The following is a 14,111-nucleotide window of genomic DNA, read 5'->3' as shown; positions in this document are numbered from 1 at the left end:
CCCCGCGCCTCGCGGAGACCCGGGCGCCCCCAAGAGGCCGAGCCCACACGCGGGACTGGCCGCACCGCCGGAAGTAGTCCCGGGGCGGGGCCTGCGCGTACGCCCTCGAGTCCCTCTAGGACGTAGGGAAGACCTTCGACTCTATGGTGCTCGGCGTCCCGCCCTCCTCGGTCCGCTGTGGCAGAGGGGCTGGGGAAACCGAGGGCTGGAGAGCGGGGTTCCGGGCGGGGCTCCGGCGGTTCTCTTTCAGCCCTTGACTTGGGGATCGCTAGGCCCCAGCATCGTAAGCAGTGGCGGCTGCCGCAGGGTGGAGGCGACTTGGCCCCAGGGGACCTTCCCCTGCGGTCGGTCCAACGGAGGCGGGCACAGGGCTGCTTATTGGCTGGTGAGGCGGGCGGCCGACGGGAGTCGGCTAACGAGGCCTCCCGGGTGGGCCGGGTTCCGAGTGCAGGGCCTGCCGAGCGTAAAGGAGTCGCGCGGGCTGCGATACAATTGTAGGCGTAGGACGGTCGCTGACTCCACTGAGGCACTTGATCACCCAACTTGAAGAGGCCCTGGTCCCCTGGGGCTTGTTAAGTTCTGCGCAGATGATGAGGGAGGCGGCACCCTGGGGTCTGAGGACTGTAGGGACGGTCCTTGGTGGCGGGAACCCTCATGGACCAGCTGGGGTCTGTGGAGAGTCGGCACTACTTCTGGTAGCCCTTGGGAGGGCTTCTATGTGGCTGTGGTTAAAGATAAAATGCACAGCACGAGCCGAGGAGCTTAAGTCAGAACCTGGGTCTTGTCACTAACTGAAGGAAACAGTTATCTCCTAAGCACTCAGAGCTCATAGAGATATTGCTGCGCGTTGGGCATGAACCTGGTAAAATCCACGTGATGAGAACAGTATCTGACATTCATTGAGTACCTGCCACGTGCCAGGTTGTGCTGAGTGCCCCGCACGCACCAGGCAGGTATTAACATCACCATCTTACAGGTAAGAAGACTAAGGTTGGAGGTTACACAGATTGTCTATGACTGCATACTAAGTGAATTCAGATCCATCTGTCCGGCCCCAAACCCATGCTTCTGTTATTCCCCCCAGGGACTCACAGTGGGTGCAGTTGGGCTTCTGTGAGGACAGATGAGAGACTGCAGGTGTGCTACCGAATAGTTTGGAGTCACTCTAAAGCTTCATCAACCCTAAACTTACTTCCCAAGAGGGCAAGAGAAATGACTTTAACTCAGCAGAAACTTGTTCACTCATTAGAGAAAGTCTGAGGAAACCTCCATTCCGCTTAGACTCCAAGCCTCAGAGGAAAAAAGAAAATGGACACGTGAAGATCCGGATGTGTGCAGACGCCACCCAGGCACTGTCTGGGAGACCTGTGGCCGGACAGCCGAGGGCAGTGACCACATCTGTAGTCTGATCCCTACAATGGGGATGGAAACAGCAGCTGTCAGTGCTTGGAGCCACTGAAATTTGAATCTTAAGACCCACTCCCAGATCTCCCAGCTTCCCCTGAAACTTGTGTTCAAAGAGGGCCGCATTCCTGGCAGCAGCACTGGTACCACTGACAACGGATGGGCCCTTGGTGAGTTCCCCTGTGCCCTGGCTCTCTGCTCTTCTGTGTCCACTTCCTGGAGGACAGGGCACCTGGTCTCAGCACCAGGGCAAACCTGAGGAGCAGACCAGGGTTGGTGAGCCTGTCTCTGGACAGCCTCCCTCTGGCTCCCTAACCACAGGGGCCCCACTCCGCCACAAGCTGCACGAGAGCTTCTCTACCCTCAAATCCTACATGAAGGAAATGGATCATGAGGTTTGGGTGATCAAGAAACTGATTTACAATCTCTGAGGAACAGAGAAGCCTCTATATTACGCCCGGGAGACAGGTGAGATGAGCCTCACCGAGCACCTCTCCGGATCCCACACAGTCCTCATTCCTGGATGGCCTGAAGATTAACTCTGAAGCCCTCCTTGACGATGCCTCGCTCCTCAAAACCTGCAAACGCTCCACGGCCTCCAGGACAGAGCCCATAGTCTCCAGGAGACAAAAAGCCAGGCCCTGCCAGCTCCAGAGTCACATTCCCATCTTTGCTACATTGCACCTTTGCTTGTGCCGCTTCTGTCCCCTTGTGCCGTCATCCCACCGTCTGCAAGGCAGTTCCAGTCCTCCTTCATCAAGCCTTCCTGGCCTCTACCACTGCCTCCACCGCACTCCTGTGTTACCCCCAACAGGACCCGAGGAAGCACCAGACAGGCTGCGTCTCCCTCTCCCCACGAGGAGCCCACAGTTGAGGACAGGACTCAGAAATCCCCCTTCCCGTTCCCTTCTTGACCTGTGTGAGGCAACACCTTGCTCCTCCCCCCAGGCCTGACAATGGGGAGCCCCTGGGCCGGCACCCTGCTGGCCTTCATCCGCACCTCCCGACTTCTGAAGACCCGGTGTTCCTGGCTCGGCCTGGTGGGAAGGAGGTCTGGGTGGCTGTGCCTCACACCTGTTCCTCTCAGGCCTTCCTCCTTTCCCCTTGGATTGGGTCAACTTGGGAAATCTGATCCAAAACTTTTTTTTCTCATTAAACCTTGTTTTAATGGGTCTCAAAATTCTGTGACAGAGTTTTGGTCCAGTTGTTTCCATTAAAAAGTTCTGATTTGGGGACTTCCCTGGTGGTCCAGTGGCTAAGACTCCACACTCCCAATGCAGGGGACCCAGGTTCGATCCCTGGTCAAGGAACTAGATCCCACATGCCGCAACGAAGAACCCGTGTGCCGCAGCTAGGACCCAGCACAGCCAAATAAATATTAAGAAAAAAGTGGTTCTGATTTTAAAAACTAGTAACTTGAAACTGCCATGCAACACCCCTGCAACAACGGTCCACAAAACATTCTCTTTTTCTTCTGAAGATTTTATGATGCATTGTTCTCATTAGCCAGTCTTTTACTATTAAACCAAAATGGCCAATTGAGACTGTCCTGAGACCGTTCTTCCACCACAGGCTAAGAGTTGGTGGCAGGTATTAGGGACAATACAGTTGACCCTTGAACAACACAGGTTTGAACTGTGGGTCCACTTATATGCAGCTTTTTTTTTTTCCAATAAAAAAATCTGGGGTTGTTGAATCTGCAGATACGGAACTAAAGTTATACTCGGATCTTCAACTACGTGGAGAGTTAGTGCCCCTAATCCCCACGTGGCTCAAGGGTTAAGTGTATTCGTTTAGCCTTCTGAACTTTCTTGCCAGCTCCAGTACAGCAGACTTCTCGCCTACTGCTTTGATGACACTCACAGCTGCCGTCCATCTCATGTCACAAATACCAAAATGGCCCAGAGAAGGATCGTCAGAGAAGCTCTCAACACACATGGGCTTGCTGGGGACCATTTCAACGAACGAAGCGTCACGAGGTTTCAAGAATCTGGGGCCATCTTCCAGACTCTCCCCAGAACAGTGATCAACATTCTTCACCTTAGTAGACTTGCAAGCAGCAGATGCCCAGCCAGTGTTGACACAGCCTGGATGACTCAGGATAGTCACCTGGGCTGTGAAGCCAGCCACCTGCGTTGCTGGATCATTTTTGCTGTTGCCACGATGAGCAACTTTAACAGACACGTTCTTGACGCTGAAGTCCACACTCCCCAAGAAGAGCTTCACTCAAAGCTACCACTGTGCACGTGGACAAAGGTGACCACTCCGCTGGGTTTGAGAACCCCCATCTCCTCTCATCCCACAGGTTTGGTGCCAATGCACCAATTGTGTGGATGTGCTGGAGCGGTGGGCGCGAGGGCTTGTCAGCTGGACGGGCTGTGGGCAGCTCGGTTCCACTGCACTGCCACCTCTACCAGGTATAGGGGGCTCAGTGGAGCCCATCTTGTTAATACCTGCAGTTAGTGGTGTCACACCAGTGTGTAAGCCAGAGGGCCTGCTCAGGGAGGGGTCTGCCCATTCTTGGAGACAGAAGCAACAACAACCAGGACAGCACAGACAGCCTGAGATGCGCCTGTGGTCATGTTTTCAATAATGTCTCTGTGTCCTGGGGCGTCACTGATGATCACAGAATGCTGGCTGGTCTTGGGTCTCCCCAGGGAGGTCGGTGGGGACATGGCGCTCATGCTGAGCTTGAAGCCACGTAGGGGAGCCCTTCCCGTCCCCACAGGCTCCCTCCCCACCCCCCACAGTTCTCCACGGCTCCTTTGTTACTCCCACCATAGCTGTGAGGCAGACAGCCAGGAGAGGTGGACGCACCTGAGCTCCGTATCCAGCGACGACGACGTCTTTTCCTTGCCCATTTAAGCTTGGGCTTAGTGGTGTTTTTTATTTATTTATTTTTTGTAAGGAAATGGAGATCCATTTTTTTGGTTTGCTTTGTTTTTATAAATTTATTTATTTATTTTTGGCTGCATTGGGTCTTCATTGCTGCACATGGGCTTTCTCTAGTTTTGGCGAGCGGGGGCTACTCTTTGTTGCAGTGCATGGGCTTCTCATCACGGTGGCCTCTTGTTGCGGAGCATGGGCTCTAGGTGAGCGGGCTTCAGCAGCTGTGGCTCGCGGGCTCTAGAGCGCAGGCTCAGTAGTTGTGGCACACGGGCTTAGTTGCTCCGTGGCATGTGGGATCTTCCCAGACAAGGGCTCGAATCTGTGTCCCCTGCATTGGCAGGCGGATTCTTAACCACTGCACCACGAGGGAAGCCCTAGTGGTGGTTTTTAAACGCCTGTGTCTGGGAGCAAATCCACTGTGGAAAAAGCCGGAAACTTTTCAACAACCATTTTATGTAAACAACCAACTATTCCGTTATACCTACAGTTTGAAATTCACGGTGGCTTTCTAGCCTTTATTTTCTACTGTAAGGACCTCATTATATACGTCATTACCATTAATTACTTCGGGGAGGATTGAGCTGCACGTGCACATTCTTTCACAGATTTTAGAATGCGGCGTTTGCTGCAGCCAGCGATCCACTTGACTGTGGAGGCGGGGTAACTCCCCTTTTGCATGCTTCCAGATTTTAGAAACTTAGTACAGAAATGTAGGAAGCTGTCAGCTGCTCTCCATTTGCGCAGCCCAAACCCAACGCAGCCAAAAGTAAATTAAAATAAATAAATAAATAAAAATAAATCTTCTCTAGTGAGGTATCCGTTCACATCTCTTGCCTGACTGTCCCTTCTCTTTGTCCCTTTCCTCACAGCAGGAGACCCAAAGGGAGCATTGGGATGGATTATGGGCTCGTGTTTTCAGGCTAGAGGAGACAAGTGGATGACACTGAATGATGGGGTTTGGCGGAGGGCAATGGAGAGGAGGACCCGGACGTGTGTCCAGCAGCCTCCCAGCCTCTCGGGCCACCTTGGCCCCTCCTACCTGGACTGGACCCAGAGATGAGTGCCCAGGGCTCCTTGGGGGGAGTCCCACCTTCTGTTCCCCAGGGTTACTAGCCGGAGCGCAGGCAATGGCTCGGGACACTTGTGGACCCACGTCTGTGTTCAGGGAAGCCGGACAGTTTGGTGGGCACAGCTGCTCAATGAGGCCATGTCCTCAGGTGTGTCCAGGGCAGGGACTGGCTCCCAGGACCTGTGCACTGTCCAGGACGTCTGCCTGCGCCTTAGGTCTGCGATCATCCGACCGCAAGGAGTGGGGGCCCTGGGTGTTGCTCACCGTGAGGAGGAGACCCAGCTGGGAGGACACAGAGTTGGCTCACAAAGAGGGCAGGAGGCTGTCCTGGAAGCCTTGGACCCCTCTGTCCCCAGGACTTTCTCTCCTCTCTATCTCTCTGTGGAGGCTGGCTCCTCTGCTTCTCCACGTGGGGCCCCTCACCCTGGCACTCAGTGCATTGTCTGTGTCACTAGCCCTTGCAGGGACAGGCACCTGCCGCTCAGCTGTACAGAGGCTCAGAGAGCCTGCAGCACCCTGTCCAGTCAGCATGGCCTGGGGGAGGCTCCAGGACAGGCACATGGACTAGTGTGGAGGTCCCTCAAGGCAGCAAGTACCTGTCTAACTGTAAACTCCCCTCATATGGGATGTAACGGGTACAAGAAAGGCTCTGGTCACGGGCAGAGGGGGCATTCTGGGTGCCTGCCCTTGCCGGATGCTCCCTGTTAAACAAACGCCCCCCCCACCCAGTTCTTGCCATGGGTGGCCCTGCTCTGCGGGAGACATGATGCCCTTAGACCAGAGTGCAGGCAGAGGCAAAGCCAGCTGTATTCCCATCTGCAGGGGAAGCCAGTGATCTGTGAGGTGGCCAGGTCTCAAAGAACAGAAGAATCAAATGTACAGAGAAAAGCAGATGGAGAAATGGGTCCGCGGGTCCGTGGATTCGCGCAGCATTGCTGCAGTTAGTGCTGGTCCCCGGAGCCTTCTTCTCCTGAAACCCAAATGGGCTGCATGTGGCAAAGATTTCTTGAATATGACACCAAAGCACACACAACGAAAGCAAAAATAGGTAAATTGGACTACATCAGACAAACTTTCTGTGCATCAAAGGGCACAATCAAGAGAGTGAAAAGGCAACCCACAGAATTGGAGAAAATATTTACAAATCTTATATCTGATAAGAGGTTAATATCCAAAATATATTAAGAACTCCAACTCAACAACAACAACAAAATAAATACCAGATTTAAAAATGGGCAAAGGGTCTTCCCTGGTGGCGCAGTGGTTGAGAGTCCGCCTGCCGATGCAGGGGATACAGGTTCGTGCCCCGGTCCGGGAAGATCCCACATGCCGCGGAGCAACTAGGCCTGCTGCCACAACTACTGAGCTGCGCGCCAAGAGCCCGTGCTCCGCAACAAGAGAAGCTAGCACAATGAGAAGGCTGGCACCGCAACAAAGAGTAGCCCCCGCTCGCCACAACTAAAGAAAGCCCGCGCACAGCAACGAAGACCCAATGCAGCCAAAAATAAATAAATTTATAAAAAAACCCAAAAAACTACCATTTGATCCAGCAATCCCATCTCTGGGTATATACCCAAAAGAACTGAAAGACGGATCTCAAAGAGATATTTGCACACCCATGTTCATAGCAGCATTATTCATAATAGTGAAGAGGTAGAAGCAACCCGAGTGTCCATCGACGAATGGATAAACAAAATGTGGTGTGTATATATAACGGAATATTACTCAGCCTTAAAACAGAAGGAAATTCTGACACATGCTACAACATAGATGACCCTGGAGGACATTATGCTGAGTGAAATAAGTCAGTCACAAAAAGACAAACACAAATACGTTCCACTTACATGAGGCCTCTAAAGTAATCAAACCCGTAAAAATGGAAAGTAGAGTGGTGGTTGCCAGTGGCTGACGGGAGGGAGGAATAAGAAGTTGTTTAATGGGCAGAGAGGTTTAGTTTTGCAAGATCTGGATCTGGAGCGCTGTTGCACAACATTATGAATATACTTACCACTACTGAGCCGTTCACTTAAAGATGATTAAGACGGTAATTTTATGGGGTGTGTGTGTGTGTGTGTGTGTGTTACCACAATTTAAACAAAGACTGGCCATGTCAAGAGTCTGTGAGGATGTGCAGGAAATGAAACCCTCATCACTGCTGGTGGGGATGGAAAGTGGTGCAGCTACGTGGAAAATGGTTTGGAGGCTTCATAAGAAGTCCAACATACACCTCGCATATGAGCCATCCATTCTACTCCTAGATGTTTCCCCTAGGAGAAAAGGATTCCATTTACACCAAATTCTAGAAAATGAAACTGACCTAATAGGTAGTGACAGAAAGCAGAGTTCCCTGGAGATGGGGTGGGGGAGGGTAAGAGGGCGGATTCATTGGGGCCTGCAAGACTGGGGAAGTGCCGGCCACGTTCACTGTCTTGATTGTGGTAATTCTTTCACAGATGTGAAATTAAACAATACATCAAAGCTTATCAGCAAATTGTACCCGTTAAATTTGTGTGGTTTATTGTATGGCAATTATATCTCAATGAAAGTTAAAAATATTTTAAAAAATGAGTCAGCCTGTCTTATTTTCCAGGCAGCAAAGTCAAAGGAGGTCTGAAGGCTGTTTGACGTCTCAGCAACCAGCCTCCTGCAGGGGAGAAAAAAGAGCGGGTCGGGGCGCGTCCACCCCTCTCCTCTAAACTCCCTAGGACGCGTGGGGCTGAGCCCCTGGTCCTATCAGCGGACTGCTGGGCGACCTTGGCCAAGTTTCTCAACTCTGTGCTCAGCGTCTCCACCCGGAAGAGAGAATGATGACAGTACCTACCGTAAAGGAAAAATTATACCAAGCCTGGTGTGCCGAGGCAGCTTCCTTGGGGAATAAAGAGCGTCCCTGATAGAACACCTAAGCAATTTCTGATGAGCTGTAAGCGGATTAAGGTGGAAACCAGTTACCACCAACCCAGGGGACCATCAGCCTGTCCCTGCTCGTGGGCAGAGCCCCAGACCTGGCACAGAGCCCACTGCAGGTGGGGAGCGGCCCTCGGACTGGAGGGAAGGGATCTGATTGGGTTTTACAGCCCAGAGCCAGCTAGGGAGAGGGGCCCCTGAGGGAGTGAGCCGTGGGGGCGTGGCCCCGGTGAAGTCCACGGGGGCGTGGTCAGGGCGGAGCGTCGAGGAGCTTAAGAGGCTGTCTCCTGGGGGCGCGTCCTTGGGCAAGGGGCGTGGCCCGGGAAGGTGTGACTGGGATCTGAGGAACGCGGCGAAGCCAGGGTCCCGAGTGAGGCACGGTCAAGGAAGGGGCGAGGAGGGTGTTGGGGGCGTGACCGGGTGCAGGGGCGGTCGTGAGGGGCGTGGTCAGGAGGCCGGAGCGGGTCCCAGCGGGTCCACGCTGTCCCGCCTGTGCTCGGGCCCTCGGGGCGCCAGGCCGCTGTTCCCACGCCGCTGCCCAGCCGGGACGAAGCCAGAGGTGATGCTGGAGCACTCTGTCTTCCTGGCCCCGTCCTGCAGGGGCGAGTGGGAAGAAAAGGGGTCCTCAGTGGGATTGCGTGCGGCCGGGCAGCGGAGGGGAGGCGGCGCCTTTGCACGCAGGCCCCGGGCCCTTTCCTGTCTGGAGCAGGCGATTCTCCTCGTTTATCAACGTGTCCCTGACTCCGCAGCTCTTCCTTTCCATCACGTAGGTGCAGGTGTTTTATACGCGTCCTTAATATGTTTTTTCCTTGTAAAATATGCACTGTTGTGTGGTGTATGTGACTTAATTTACATGTTGTGCTATAAAGCCCACTTCACTTAATTTTTTACGCAGCGCCTTGTTTTTAGGATCTTCTCTTGTTCTCCATACCTCTGGTTCTTTGTCCCTGACTGCTGCGTAGCACTGTCAGTCTGCGCGTCTGTCCCTGATGATGGACACCTAAGTTGCCTCTTATTCCCCATCACTGCAAATCACGTAGTGCTGCGTATCTTTTTACCTGGTCCCTAGGAATGAAAATTCCTCTGGATTATCTATCCAAGAACGGGTTGCTTGTTCATAAGGTATCTGCACGCTTAATTTCACTGACTACCGCTAGGTTGCCCTTCAGAGCTGCTGAGTACATTTACACTCCCGGTAGCCGTGCCTGAGAGTTCCCAATTCACTACACCCTCCCCAACACTAAGTGTTACACAGTGTTCTTATTTCTGCCAATCAGATGCATATCATGGTTGTTTCAATTTGTCCTTAATGGATTCCTAGTGAGTTTCATGATCTCCTCAAATAACATGTGGGCTTTCCCCCTTCGTGAATTGTCTTTTCATATGTATATGTTTTTTGTTTTTGTTTCTGGCCTATGTTGCTATTGGAGTTCCTGTTTTTTGTTTTGTTTCGTTGTTGATATGCAAGAGCTCTTGTATATTCTAGATACCAATCTCTTGTCAGATTTAGACTGCAAATGTCTTCTGCTAGTCCATCATCTATTAATTTTAACTGTGCTGTCATCTGTTTAGTAGAAATTAAATCAGAGGTAGTCAAATTAGTTAATTTTTTACCTTGTGGCTTGTAGTTTTGTGGTTTTAATAAGTCTTTACCTTCTCCAAGGTCATAAAGATTCACCTCTATTTTTTTTAGAAGTATTTCAGTTTTACTTTCTTCTACTTTTCATATTTATGTGGATAATCTACTGGGAACCCAATTTTATACATATTAGATGTGGATCCAGCTTCATGTTTCTTCAAATAATTCCTCAACAAAGAATACATTAAATAATCAATCTTTCCCCATTACTTTTTATACATTAGTGAGATTCTGAATTCTTTTTTCTGTTCTATTGGTCCATTTGTGTTCCTGAGCCTATCAAGTACCATTGCTTTGGAGTAGATCCTAACATCTGGTAGAGTACCTGCCTGCTGTATGTCCTCCTTCAAAACTGAACTAGCTATTTGTAGACTTTTATTCTTCCATGTATATCTAAAAAATATGTTTTTCACATTCCTCAAAAAATCTTACTAGAACTAGATTATTAATATTTTGGTTTTTTAGACCACTTTAGTGAGCATTGACATCTTTACAGTGTTATGCCTTCTGGTCCATGAACATTGTATGTTTCTCCATTTATTTAGGCTTTCTTTTAAGATACTTTCATAGAGTTTTTATGTGTCCTCTATAAAGGTTTTGTATATGTTTAATTAGCTTAATGCCTACATGGTTTATAGCTTCCGTTGGTGTTGTGAAGGGCATCTCACTTTCCATCATATTTTCCAGTTGGTGGTTTCTCATCTGTAGAGAACCATTGTTGGGTTTTGTGAGCAGATCTTACTGAACTCACTGATTCTAATACTTTGTTGATTCTGTATATTTTCTGTGTAGAATTTCATATTATCTTCAATTTTTGAGACTTCAGGTTATTCTCTTCTAATCCTTAGGCTCCTTTTTTTCTTTTATTGTTGCATCGGCTGAGTACACCCGCCTCCACCCACCAACACCCACCAAGAAAGGCATCCTTTCTTGCTCCTGACCTTAAAGGGTTTGTATCCAAAGATTCTCTGTTGAAAATAATTTGTGTGGGATTTTGGTATATAGCCTTTATCAGGTTAATAAAGTTTCCTTTGTAGTCTCAGTTAAAAATTTTTTGATCATAAAGAGATGCTGACTTTTATCAACAATTGAGAGGAGGTGATTTTATCCTTAGTCTGATGATATGCTAAATTACACGGATAGATTTTTCTGATGTTATCCTTACATTCTTTTTTAAAATTATTTATTTATTTATTTTTGGCTGTGTTGGGTCTTCGTTGCTGCCCACGGGCTTTCTCTAGTTGTGGCGGGCAGGGGCTACTCTTCGTTGCGGTGTGTGGGCTTCTCATTGCGGTGGCTTCTCTTGTTGCGGAGCACCGGCTCTAGGCACACAGGCTTTGGTAGTTGTAGCTCATGGGCTCAGTAGTTGTGGCTCGCGGGCTCTAGCAGGCTCAGTAGTTGTGGCACACGGGCTTAGTTGCTCCGCGGTATGTGGGATCTTCCCGGACCAGGGCTCAAACCCATGTCCCCTGCAATCGGCAGGCAGATTCTTAACCACTGCACCACCAGGGAAGTCCCTATCCTTACATTCTTGTATATCCTTAAGCATTCTGTGTTTTTGTATGTTGGCATTCAGTTAACAATTTTTATGTACGAATTCCACATCTATGTTTTCAATAATTTATTATTTATTTATAAATTTATCCCAAACTACTAATGTAGTTAATTTATCCCAGACTACTAATGTAGCCCTCCTCACCTTCCCCTTTGGTAACCATAAGATTGTTTTCTATGTCTGTGAGTCTGTTTCTGTTTTGTGAATAAGTTCATTTGTATCTTTAAAAACATATTTATTTATTGGCCATGCCACATGGCTTGTGGCTAAGTTCACCGACCAGGGATTGAACCCGGGACACAGCAGTGAAATCGCCAGGTTCTAACCACTGGACGGCCAGGGAATTCCCTGTATCATTTTTTTAGATTGCACAAATAAGTGATATCATATGATATTTGTCTTTCTCTGTCTGACTTACTTCACTTAGTATGATAATCTCTGGGTCCATCCATGTTGCTGCAAATGGCATCACTTCGTTCTTTTTTATAGCTGAATAATATTCCATTGTATATATGTATCACATCTTTATCCATTCATCCCAAATTAGTAGTGTGGGATTAACAGATACACACTACTATAAATAAAATAGGTAAACAACAAGGACCTACTGTGTAGCACAAGGAACTATCTTGTGATATTGGAAAAGAATCTGAAAAAATATGTATAACTGAATCACTTTGCTATACAATTGAAACTAACAACGTTGTAAATTAACTATACTTCAATAAAAGACAAAATAAAACCAACAAACAAAAACAATATTATGGTGAGGTTCAGGTAAGTCTTTTGTGAAGCATGGCCACCAGGGGACCCAAGGACCTGGGAGGGATAAGTGGAGTTAAAGGAGGCATTTTGTTTTTATAACGAGAAATATCAGTGGCTTTGTATGCTCATGCAAATAATAAAACAGAGAGAGACAAACAGATGATGCAGGAGAGGAGACAGATAAACAAAATCTTTGAGAATGCAAGAGGCAGTGGGTCCCAGTTCATCAGAGGAGGGCCTGCCTTGTATAGGAGCAGGGAAACTGCCTGCCTATTTTCAGGAGGGAAGGTGAAGGGCAGGGATAGATATGGGCGGGCCTTTGGGTTTGGTGATAAGAAGTTTTGTTCTCATCTGGGAGGCTGAACTAGAGAGGCCTAAGAAATTCCTATGCTCACTTTGGGGAACGGGAGACTTACCCTCTGGAGAAAAATCACAAGATTGCCAAGGAGCGTGAAGTGCTCCTTCTAAGTTTAAAGCGAAGCCAGCCAGCACAGGTCTGTGATGTTTCTGCAGCATTCATGATGGAGAATGGTGGGGTTCCTCCAGACTGGGCTTTCTCAAGTGTGCACAACGGAGAGGGAGCTAGAGACAGGAGAGCAGAGACCATTTTTCCTGTGTATGGGAGTGCAGTGTGAGGATGGGCCAAAAGGGAAGTCAAAGAGTGGTGACAGAGTCCCGATCAGAGCCGGGAGGCAAAGCACTGCAGCAGCGGCGCACTGAGGGAGTGAGCTGCAGGCCGGAAGTGGAACTCAACTGAGGGCTTCTGAGCTTGAGCTTTCAGCCCTTTGCAGTTCCTTGTGCGAATGGGATCCGGGCTGTGGCCACGGAATGGTGTGGGCTTCTCTGTTTTGTTGTGGGAGTTTCAGGCTGGTTAGCTTCCATTTATATCGACATGCGTGTCAAATACTACAACTTCTGGAAATGAATACTGTATAGGTAATAATAATTTTTAAAAGCCTGAAGAGCAGGCTAAACGCAGATTAGAAAACGCTAAATAGAACAACAGTAAAGCTTAACTGAGCAATTACCAAGAGTTAAGATGACAGAGCAAAAAGAGAGAAAATCGTAGAGACACGGAGGACACAGGCCGTCCAGTTTAGCTTGACAGATACATAGGGAGAACCTATAAGAATGGAGGAGAGCCAATATTTTAAGAGACAGTGGCTGATAACTTTCCAGAATCGAGGAAAAGTGAAATCTTTTCCAGGAAGTCCAACATGGTTTGAGTAGGTAAAATTACACCAAATCCACACCGACACGTAGGAAATGTCAACTGCACCGCACCGAAGGGGCTCGGAAGAATCTCAGGAGCGATCTGACAGGCATCGTCGGCCGTGGTGCGGACCGCGGAGCTGGAGGGAGCGCTTCGGCATCACCTGGCCAGCAGCCGCCCCTCTCCGCCCGTCGCACCCAGGGCCCCGGGTGACCCGGGCCGGGGGCGCCCCTCTTCGCCCGAAGCATCCCCGGACTCGCCCGGACAGCGCGAGTACCCCACACGCGCGCTGTGGGCGGAGCCAGCGCGACTACGCTCCCGACTCCCGGCATGCAGCGCACGCCCCCGGCGGGACTCCTGCTCCCGGCGTGCCGCGCGCCGGCGCATGTGCACGGGGCTCGCGGCGGCGTCCCCTGGCGGCGGGGGCCGTGCGGGGCGGGGGCGGGGCCGGAGGCGGGGGGTTGCGCTGGTGACGGGAGGACGCGCGGTCGCGGCGCATTGGGCCGGCGGCGGCGGCAGCGGCGGCGGCGGAGGGCGCGCACCGAGCGGGCGGCGGCGGCGCGGGAGAGCCGCGAGCAGCTCACGCGCGGCGTGCGAGCCGGGATGAGGGGCTGTGGCCGCGCGGCCCGCGCGCAGCCTGCGGGTGAGAGCGCGGACGGTGGGCGGCGCGGGC

The 14,111-nt window shown here is 50.5% G+C and overlaps 1 protein-coding gene and 1 long non-coding RNA gene across 22 annotated transcripts in view; both read left to right on the top strand.

Moving 5' to 3' along the window:
- The first annotated feature begins 148 nt into the window (after nucleotides 1-148).
- LOC125961786 (uncharacterized) lies at nucleotides 149-7,891 on the top strand. The gene is made up of 3 exons (XR_007472799.1): nucleotides 149-976; nucleotides 1,085-3,821; nucleotides 5,163-7,891. It is a non-coding gene; the product is annotated as an uncharacterized LOC125961786 (long non-coding RNA).
- A 6,006-nt stretch (nucleotides 7,892-13,897) lies between these two features.
- The window catches only part of ARHGAP39 (Rho GTPase activating protein 39), a 74,062-nt gene continuing 73,848 nt past the window's right edge, over nucleotides 13,898-14,111 (top strand). For all 21 annotated transcript variants that reach the window (XR_004481004.2, XR_004481003.2, XR_004481002.2 and 18 more), the window contains exon 1: nucleotides 13,898-14,081. The gene's annotated coding sequence lies outside the window, so the exon portion shown is untranslated. The remainder of the gene's footprint in view (nucleotides 14,082-14,111) is intronic.

Source organism: Orcinus orca, chromosome 17 (assembly GCF_937001465.1).
Source record: "Orcinus orca chromosome 17, mOrcOrc1.1, whole genome shotgun sequence".
NCBI classification, from domain to species: Eukaryota; Metazoa; Chordata; class Mammalia; order Artiodactyla; family Delphinidae; genus Orcinus; species Orcinus orca.
The sequence above is the reverse complement of the archived record's forward strand: the minus strand, read 5'-3'. Positions and strand labels throughout refer to the sequence as shown.